We start from the raw sequence: 8,765 nt of genomic DNA on the forward strand, positions 1-8,765 counted from the left end.
TTTACACCAACTGCTGCAAAGGCGGGAACGTCCAAATTTGCAAGAGACATTGCGGAAGCAATCGTCCCGAAAAGTGCCAAACAGATGTCCAACATCGTCACTTACGATGGTATAACTGATCCAGACGATCATTTGAACAGGTTCATAGCGGGGGCAACCGTCAGTAATTGGACGGAACCTACGTGGTGTTACATGTTCCAAATGACGCTTGTTGGGGCAGCTAGAGCGTGGTTCGATCGTCTACCGGTCCACCACATCTACGATTGGGAAGACTTCCAGCAGAAGTTTAGCCAACACTTCAGCCAACAAAGAAAGTATACCGAGGAGCAATGGACAATCCTCAATTGCATTCGAGAAAAAGATGAATCTTTGCCAGACTTCATCACTCGCTTCAACTCAAAGAAGCTAAGTCTGGGTAATATCAGCGAAGATCTTGTTCGCGCTGCCTTTATTCAGGGCGCGAACGACCCAGAACTCATCCGCACCTTAACGGGTAAAGATGGCATGCCATCCACATGGGATGCCATCATGACAGCAGCTAAACGCTTTGCGGAAACGGAGAAGCAACTGGGTAGAGATCTCCCCTAGAGCACAAACCTCTACACCCAGAAAACAAGAGAAGACAACGTCCTTACCGCCCGACTAAACAAAAAGCGGAAGCTAGGCATTTGGCAGTCAAGGGTAAACTTTGACACCTCATCCGGCTTGCAACATCGGTTAGGCGGAAGGGATAACGTACAGTCAAACCAGAACTCCAGATGGACGCCACTCACCAAAAGCGTCACCGAGATATTCGCCACTGAGGAGCTCTCATGGCCAAAGGCTCCAATAATCCGACATCGTCACAATGCTGATCGGAGCAAATACTGTGACTTTCACAGGACAAAAGGCCACAACACTGAAGAATGCACAGACGTAAAGGACATGGTCGAAGCATTTGTCAGAGATGGGACGCTTGCGCACCTCGTGGGCAATAAACGTTGAGCAGGCTGATGCGTGTAGAACCCCAGTTGGGGAAAACACGAATAAAATTGCAGCTTCAATGTTGGAGACTACATACTGCGTAAACAACGAGATCCCGAACCAGGTGCATATCGGCTCGATGGCACTCCATCCCAACAACATGGAAGGGAGCTCAATTACACAGTTTGCATGTAGATCAATTCCAAATTTGTAAAGAAAAGGCCCAGAGCCACTTCTAATGGAAATGATTCTCCTTAGAACATCGACGCTGATGATTTTACATTTATACTTTATGAACTTTCCACACGGATATGCCGGTCTTCACCGCATACACGTGTGAAAGAAGTCGTTGCGTGGGGAAGGCGGCAAAACCCGCATAAACCCAAAAAACGACAAACCTTCACGCAGGTCAGTTAAAGGTAAAGTTCAGTCATCCCACTAAATGAAAGTGCCGGTCCTAACCGCACGAATCATGATAAGAGGAAACGGAACACTAACCTATTAACAACCGCGCGTCGAACGGCTAATTTATTCAACACTGATATGCCGGTTTTCACCGCATAATTACGTGGAAAGTCGTTGCGTAGGGAAGGCGGCAAAACCCGCATAAACCCAAAAAACGGCAAACATTCACGCAGGTCAGTTAAAGGTAAAGTTCAGTCATCCCACTAAATGAAAGTGCCGGTCTATCCGCACGAATCATGATAGAGGAAACTGAACACTAACCTATTAACAACCGCGCGTCGAACGGTTAATTTATTCAACACTGATGCCGGTTTTCACCGCATAATTACGTGGAAAGTCGTTGCGTGGGGAAGGCGGCAAAACCCGCATAAACCCAAAAAACGGCAAACCTTCACGCAGGTCAGTCATAGGTAAACTTTGGTCATCCAACTAAATGAAAGTGCCAGTCCTAACCGCACAAATCATGAGAGGAAACCGAACCTATTGACAACCGCGCGTCGAACGGTTAACTTATTCAAAATACTTTAGAAAATTTCTAACAGAAGGATGAGGAAAACCTCCACGCAGGTTAGATGTAGGTAAAGTTTAGCCATCCTACTAAGTGCAAGTGACGGTCCTACCCGCACAATCACGAAAGAGGAAGCAAAACTTCAACCTATTATCTACCACGTTCAAAGGTTAACTTATTCTAAACACTCAGAAAATTTCTAGAAAGATGAGGAAAACCTCCACGCAGGTCAGATATAGGTAAAGTTTAGCCATCCTACCAAGTGCAAGTGACGGTCCTACCCGCACTATCACGAAGGAGGAAGCAAAACTTCAACCTATTATCTACCACGTTCAAATGTTAACTTATTCTAAACACTTGAAAAATTGCTAATTTAAACTAAAGTATGCATGAGCAAGTCATATAACGTTTATAAAGCAAGTCATCCAGTGAAAGTAGCGGTCTTACCCGCACAAAGATTTATATTTCATAATATTCATTACAAAAATGGCCGGGTAACTACCCGCCTACAAGAATATAAATCTATACAAGCTAAACCTATCCTAACAGTGGGAAGGGATCTTCAGGATCAAGCTTTAGGGCCACTTCCACTTGGACCAGCACCATCAGTAGAGCGTGGCGGTTCAAGGAAAGCTTTAAGGATAGCTAGCCCATCATCAGCAGCAGCAACTTCGTTCACCTTCTCCACCACCGGATGCGGGAAGGCGGCATACTGATTCACTGCTTGGTCATAAACAGCCTCAGTATCCACATCATACAAAGGGAAGTTGGAAGGCGGGATGCCTTTCTCAACGAACCCTAGACCAAGCAGGAAGCCGGCCTTTTCTCCATCCTCATGAGAAGCGTTGAGGGCTGCGCTCATGGCATCGTCGTATGATGTGTACGTGAAGACTCGATGCACAACCTACAAAAAAAATATACAAGTATCAAAACCTTTTCTATTTACAAAGAAAAGCGTGAAGACATTATGAAGCTAAGCTTACCTGAGACAACGCTTATCGAAGAAGCCATTCCTTGGCAACCAGAGCCTCCTGGAGGGCGGCTTGAGCTTAGTTACGGGCGCGTTCGGCTTCACTTTTATTGAGGTTGGCAAACAACACTTCCTTTGCAGCAGCCTCTTCAACGCCCTTTAGCTTCCGCTCAGTGTGGTCAAGCACGCCCCTCTGTTCCAAGATTTCTTGGAGCTTCTTGGCGTCTTCCATCGCCAAGGCATCATGAGCCTGTTGGAGCGCCTCTAGTTTGGCTTTAAGTTCCTCATTCTCGAGGCGTAAAGGCTTAGCAACAGCTTCAGCCTTGGTGGCCCTCTCGGTTGCGTTCCGTGCAGTTTCCTTAGCCAGCCGAAGCTGTTCTTTAACAACTTGGGCAGCCTTGGAACGGGCCTCGAGACGGGCCTAAACTTCAACCACGAGGGCCTTGAAGGCCTTCTCCTTTTCCGCAGCCACTGCGATAAGCCTCTTGTTCTCCTCCCGGACAGCCCGCGCCTGAGCTACTTCTTGGATGCGAGCTGCTTTTAACTTGTCGTTTTCACGACAAAGCAGCTCGACGCGCGGCTGCATCCGGGCCAGGAGAATCCGAAGCTCATTGGTTAGCCTACCCTCCTGGTAGCTAGCCATAGCTTCCCCCAACGCACCGCTGAGAGCTGCGTGACGAGCCCACTCCACGCACTCCACAGGCGTGCGAAGGGTTGTTCCTCGGCGGATGTTCCAGCGTGGAACATACACTTCATTGGAATCCGACACTGCAAAAAACAAAAAGCAGTTAGGAAAAGATGATAAAAAAAAGGCCAAAAGAACCCTACGCACCTGTAGGGTCGACAACAGACCGATAGCCGCCAAACCCATCACCTGAACCCAAGGGAAATCCATCAAAGAGGTCAGGCAGATGGGAAGGAGGCAGAGGTTGGCAAGAAGCCCCAAGCATACCTGAAGGATCGACCGTCGTTGCTGATGACGGAGGAGGCATGGTGAAGGCCGCCGCGGTAGTAGAAACCAACGGAGGTGAACTCACCGTAGGTGAACTCACAACCGTGGTCGCCGCTACGGAGTCCGCAGAAAAAGTAACCGCCGGCTCAGTGAAAGATTCAGTAAAAATGGCACTGACAATTGGAACAGTTGTCTCAACGGGGTGAGCAACTGAACCAACGGAAGCAGGCGCAGCCGCCTGGGTCGTCGCCTCAGGTAGGCTGTCCAAGCCTACCATCATGGGTCCGGAGGTACTCCTCCCCGCTCCACCCTGGAATGCGTTAGCATCCACGCCTGCACAAAGAAAAGTATTAATGATGGAAAGCTATGAAGTTAAAAATAAAGGAAGTTTGTACTTACGGGTTTTCTTGAGCCTAAAGGTGCGGAGAGGCGGGGACGAACCCGATGGAGCCGGCCTCTTTACGCCGCTCACCGTCGTCATCCTGGGCTCTCCGGAGGTGACAATCGTCGCAGCCTCCGGAGCAGTGGTCTTATCACCACCAGGGTTCCCCGCCACCTCCTCGCTCTCGGCCTCTGAATCAGACCGACGCACCGGATCGGCAGTGGAGACCACCTTCTCCTTCCCCTTCCCGCCGGCAGCCTTCTTCTTCCGCACCAACGGAGGACCATCTGCGAATTCCTCATCAGAACACAAGATTAGAGGAATTCCAGCAGAGGTTTCAGCATTGAGGAGTCGAGGGTTGAATAACGCCTTACCTGGCCGCCTGGCGCTCAGAAACTCGTGGCCTGGCGGGTAGACCTCCACGAATTTAATGCGATGAATTTAATGCGGAAGAGAGAGAAATCGCAGGTGCAATGAAACTATGACACGTGGCAAAAAGCAAGCTGGCAACAGCTGTTGAAAGGACGCGTGCCATTAATTTCGCGGCCACGCGCCCGAAAAATCTCGCCCACGCGCCTGAAAAAGCGTCTGGAATGACCATGTACTGTCACGTCACCATAACTTCCTGCACGTCCTGACACAGTCAGAAGAAACCGTCGCACGACGTTTCAACAGCTTGGACTGTTCTTATCCTTTCACCAACTCTTCGAATTTCAAAATTTCAAAAAGATTCAAAAGTAAGCGGGAAAATACCCCTTACCTTGGCAACCAAGTAACTGTAAGACAAGTGCGGGTACAGTGTTAAGGCAAAACCCTTCACATATTTAGCACCTGCAGGGAATTGAAGCCAAGAATACCTCGGCGACCAAGTAACTATAAGACGGGTGCGGGTACAGTGTCAAGGCAAAACCCTTCACATACTTAGCACCCGCAGGGAATTGACGCCGGGAATACCTTGGCAACCAAGTAACTATAAGACGGGTGCGGGTACAGTGTCAAGGCAAAACCCTTCACATACTTAGCACCCGCAGGGAATTAACGCCAGGAATACCTTGGAAGTAAAGTAACCGTAAGACGAGTGCGGGTACAGTGTCGAGGCAAAACCCTTCACATACCTAGCGCTCCGCAGGGAATTGAAACCAAGAAGGATCTTCTGGGCAATGCTTGCGGAAAAGGGAATAACATCCCCGCATAGCGGGAACGTCGAGAACTACATTGTTTGAAGCTCCAGGATGGAATTGGTGGTTTTAACATAATTGATCACTATGTTCAAAACTACCAAAACCTCATGGAGAATCCACACAAGTGGGACTCAACGCTCCTGACTTGCGAGGAGGTTACAGACCTACCCGCATCATACCCAAAGATCAAGCAGGAAAGTCCGGAATTTCTGCAAGTGACATAAGGACTTCCGCGGGAAGAATCCCCATGGAAAACCTTAAAACTAAACCCTTTTCAAAACCCTTTGCTTAAGTCCAAAAGTTCACCTCACTTTATTAAACATTCATGAGAAGAACATTGGACTGGGGGGACTTGAAGAGGTAGGTCCCAGCAGAGCCCAGTTGGACCCGCAGGACTCACCTTGAAGAGAGACGTCTGCGCAGAAACCAACTGGATCCGCAGGACCCACCATGCTCAGAGACGTGACGTCCTTACGCGCAGTACGCAAGCTGTTCCCGCAGGAAATGCCTCCCAATGGTGAAGTACTCCGCCTGTTCCCGCAGCTGCGGATACAAGGTATCAGGGAAGGCCACTCGCGCAGCAAGGCTACACGCACAAGGCACTTAGCTCTCAATAATTCAGTTGTCACCTGAAGGAATGAGCAAAGCCGGGACCAATCCCGCACAAAGGCGGGAGGGGGAATACTCCCGCCCAAATAAGCCAGTCCGTACGATACGGGAAGATCTTTTGTACTGTACCTGACGAGGTATGGGAAAAAGATCTGACCAAAGATACGACAGCTCATTGACAACAGTATGGCGAGCAGCATGCTCTTGTACTGTATGTCACTATTAGCCGCTGCATACTCACCAACTCCTGTCATACCACGTGCATAGCCGGCAGTTGGTGGAAAAGGAATAGTACACAGCAGGCCTGGTCACTGTCAGCCGCTGCCTACCCACCAACTACCAGCTTGGCACGTGCGTATGCCACAGTTGGTAGAACATGAATACTATTCAGCCGGCTATACCTTCTTGGAAACCTACCTTCGGCTATAAATACCCCAAATGGTATGATCATCTCATCTTATCATATCTAATCTTGTATCTTACATATTATACCTGATATCTGCTCTAGCAATCTCTTTATATATACTTATATTCAAGAGCAATCTAGTCTGATTCTCACGCCGGAGGGTGGTCACAAGGAGGAACCCCCCCTTCTCAGTGACGAGCTCACGGTGTCTGTTTTGCAGGTTATCAGAAGAACCATCTTTGCCGGATCTAACCCCTCGTGGGAAACATCTATTTAACCCCCAGATTACCCGTAATCTGCCCGGGGTCGATTAGTGTTTCTTCAATCATAAACTGTTTGATTACCATATATGCATAATAAAGACATGATTTTCTAAAGTAAAATATTAATATTTCATATTAAATTTTCAATTTAAAAAACCAGGTCACATATCATATCATTAAAATAATTGTTCGTTGAGATCTTGATCAAATTAATCATCCATTGAAAACATGAAAATTCAAGAATCACCAACGGAGATTCTTTCACCGATCACCACTTGTGAAACAAAAATTACCACCCACCTTTTTCAATTGTGAATATCAAACAGTAAAACAAAGTAAAAAAAAAGACTTCAATACACTCTATGATAGTGTCATACATCAAAACTGAAATACTTATACATTACCTACACGGGTTGAACACCAAAACAATCAACATAAGTGTACAAACCATTGGCATCCACATGTACTTCGGGGGTTAATGATTCTCCAACTTGTTCCCACAATGTACACGACACCTACAAGTGCATATATGTTTAGAATATTATTCAAGTACATATGATATTATATGAAAAAGATTATGTATATAAAATAGACGATAAGTAACGACAAAAACGAATAGGCAAAGCAGATAAAGAATAGTAACATAGACGATAGTCAGTTTACTGTTCATATATTATGGGCAAAAACATCCGCATCTCAGTTAGACAACATGGATGTGGCTTTTAAATTACCTCGGAAATCAAAACTCAAAACACTCCAACATCATCTCTGGCTTGGTTTTATGTCGTACGTGTTCTTTAATAAAACATTCGTTTTATGTACTAAATGACTTGCAGAAATGAAGATAACTTATTATTTATCCACCTTCATTGCTTTGATAGTTTCAACAAATAACCACTCCTGTAAATCAGCAAATCATGAAAAGGAGAGTTAGTAAATGAAATTTTATACTATATTTACATATATAAACAATCAAAAGCTACATTGCAAGTTTACCGCTCAATTTGTAGGCTGGCAAAGAAATTTTATAAATTGAAATTACCCAATACCATTGTAGCAGTGACTTCTATTAGTGTGAAGAAAATGGTAGAGTAAAACTTCCTTTTAAGGATTTTTCAAGAAAGATGGAAAATAAAGAAAAAACAGAGCGACATGTTGCTCACCTCCTCCAATACCCCAAAAGCACATAAGCAACTAAACCCTTCATTCGGTTGTGCTTGTTCTGAACTAAACGAAGATCTTAATATCTCAATCTCTTGACCCGAATGACTTTTGTATCTCGAACCGAAAATATCTCAATATGTTTGTGATTTAAGAAACTTGATACGATGACACGTTTAAAACTTTCGACTTGCGCCAAACAAAATAAAACAAAAGGAAATTATTCTATATTGAGCTTTCATGATACAGATTTAAAAAAATTAATATGGATTATCAAATGGGTTTATCCAGTGCTTTTCATGATACATATATCCTTAAGGTGAGAATATCACATACCAAAACCTGCAGTTGACTAATAAAAGTCAAACATTTGACTGTTACCAATTTACTCTTTACAATAAATCTGCAGGCAAGTAATTCAATGTATCCAATACACCGCATGAATATGGTTATTGCTGTAATTAATATAACAAAAACATTAATATAAGAATAATCTAAATACCAAAATTCAAATCATAAGCAATTTAGATGACTATACAACCTAAAAGTACACATTTGGTGATTTTTAACATGTTCCATGTTTATCTATTATTTAACCCACTTAACCTGTTAAGAACACTACAAAATTAAAATCACCCTATTGTCAAGAAACATAACAAAATTGTGAATGATTTAAGGATCATACATTGACATCCAATGGTATATTAAAATTCAGTAAACTAAACATAGAAGATTACCGAACTTGTAGAATATATGAGGCGATAAGCGTGATGTCTGAAGCTCAAACAGCAACTGTAAATAAATTTTACCAAAAAAAACCGTTAACACATTTACTAATTTGACTCGTTCCATGAGTAAAATTGTAGAATTTACTCATTTCACATTTTTAATTCCTCTAAGAAAAC

Source organism: Bidens hawaiensis, unplaced genomic scaffold (genome assembly GCF_021521415.1).
Source record: "Bidens hawaiensis isolate Kalapana, Puna unplaced genomic scaffold, B.hawaiensis_p1.1 tig00027544_1, whole genome shotgun sequence".
NCBI lineage: Eukaryota > Viridiplantae > Streptophyta > Magnoliopsida > Asterales > Asteraceae > Bidens > Bidens hawaiensis.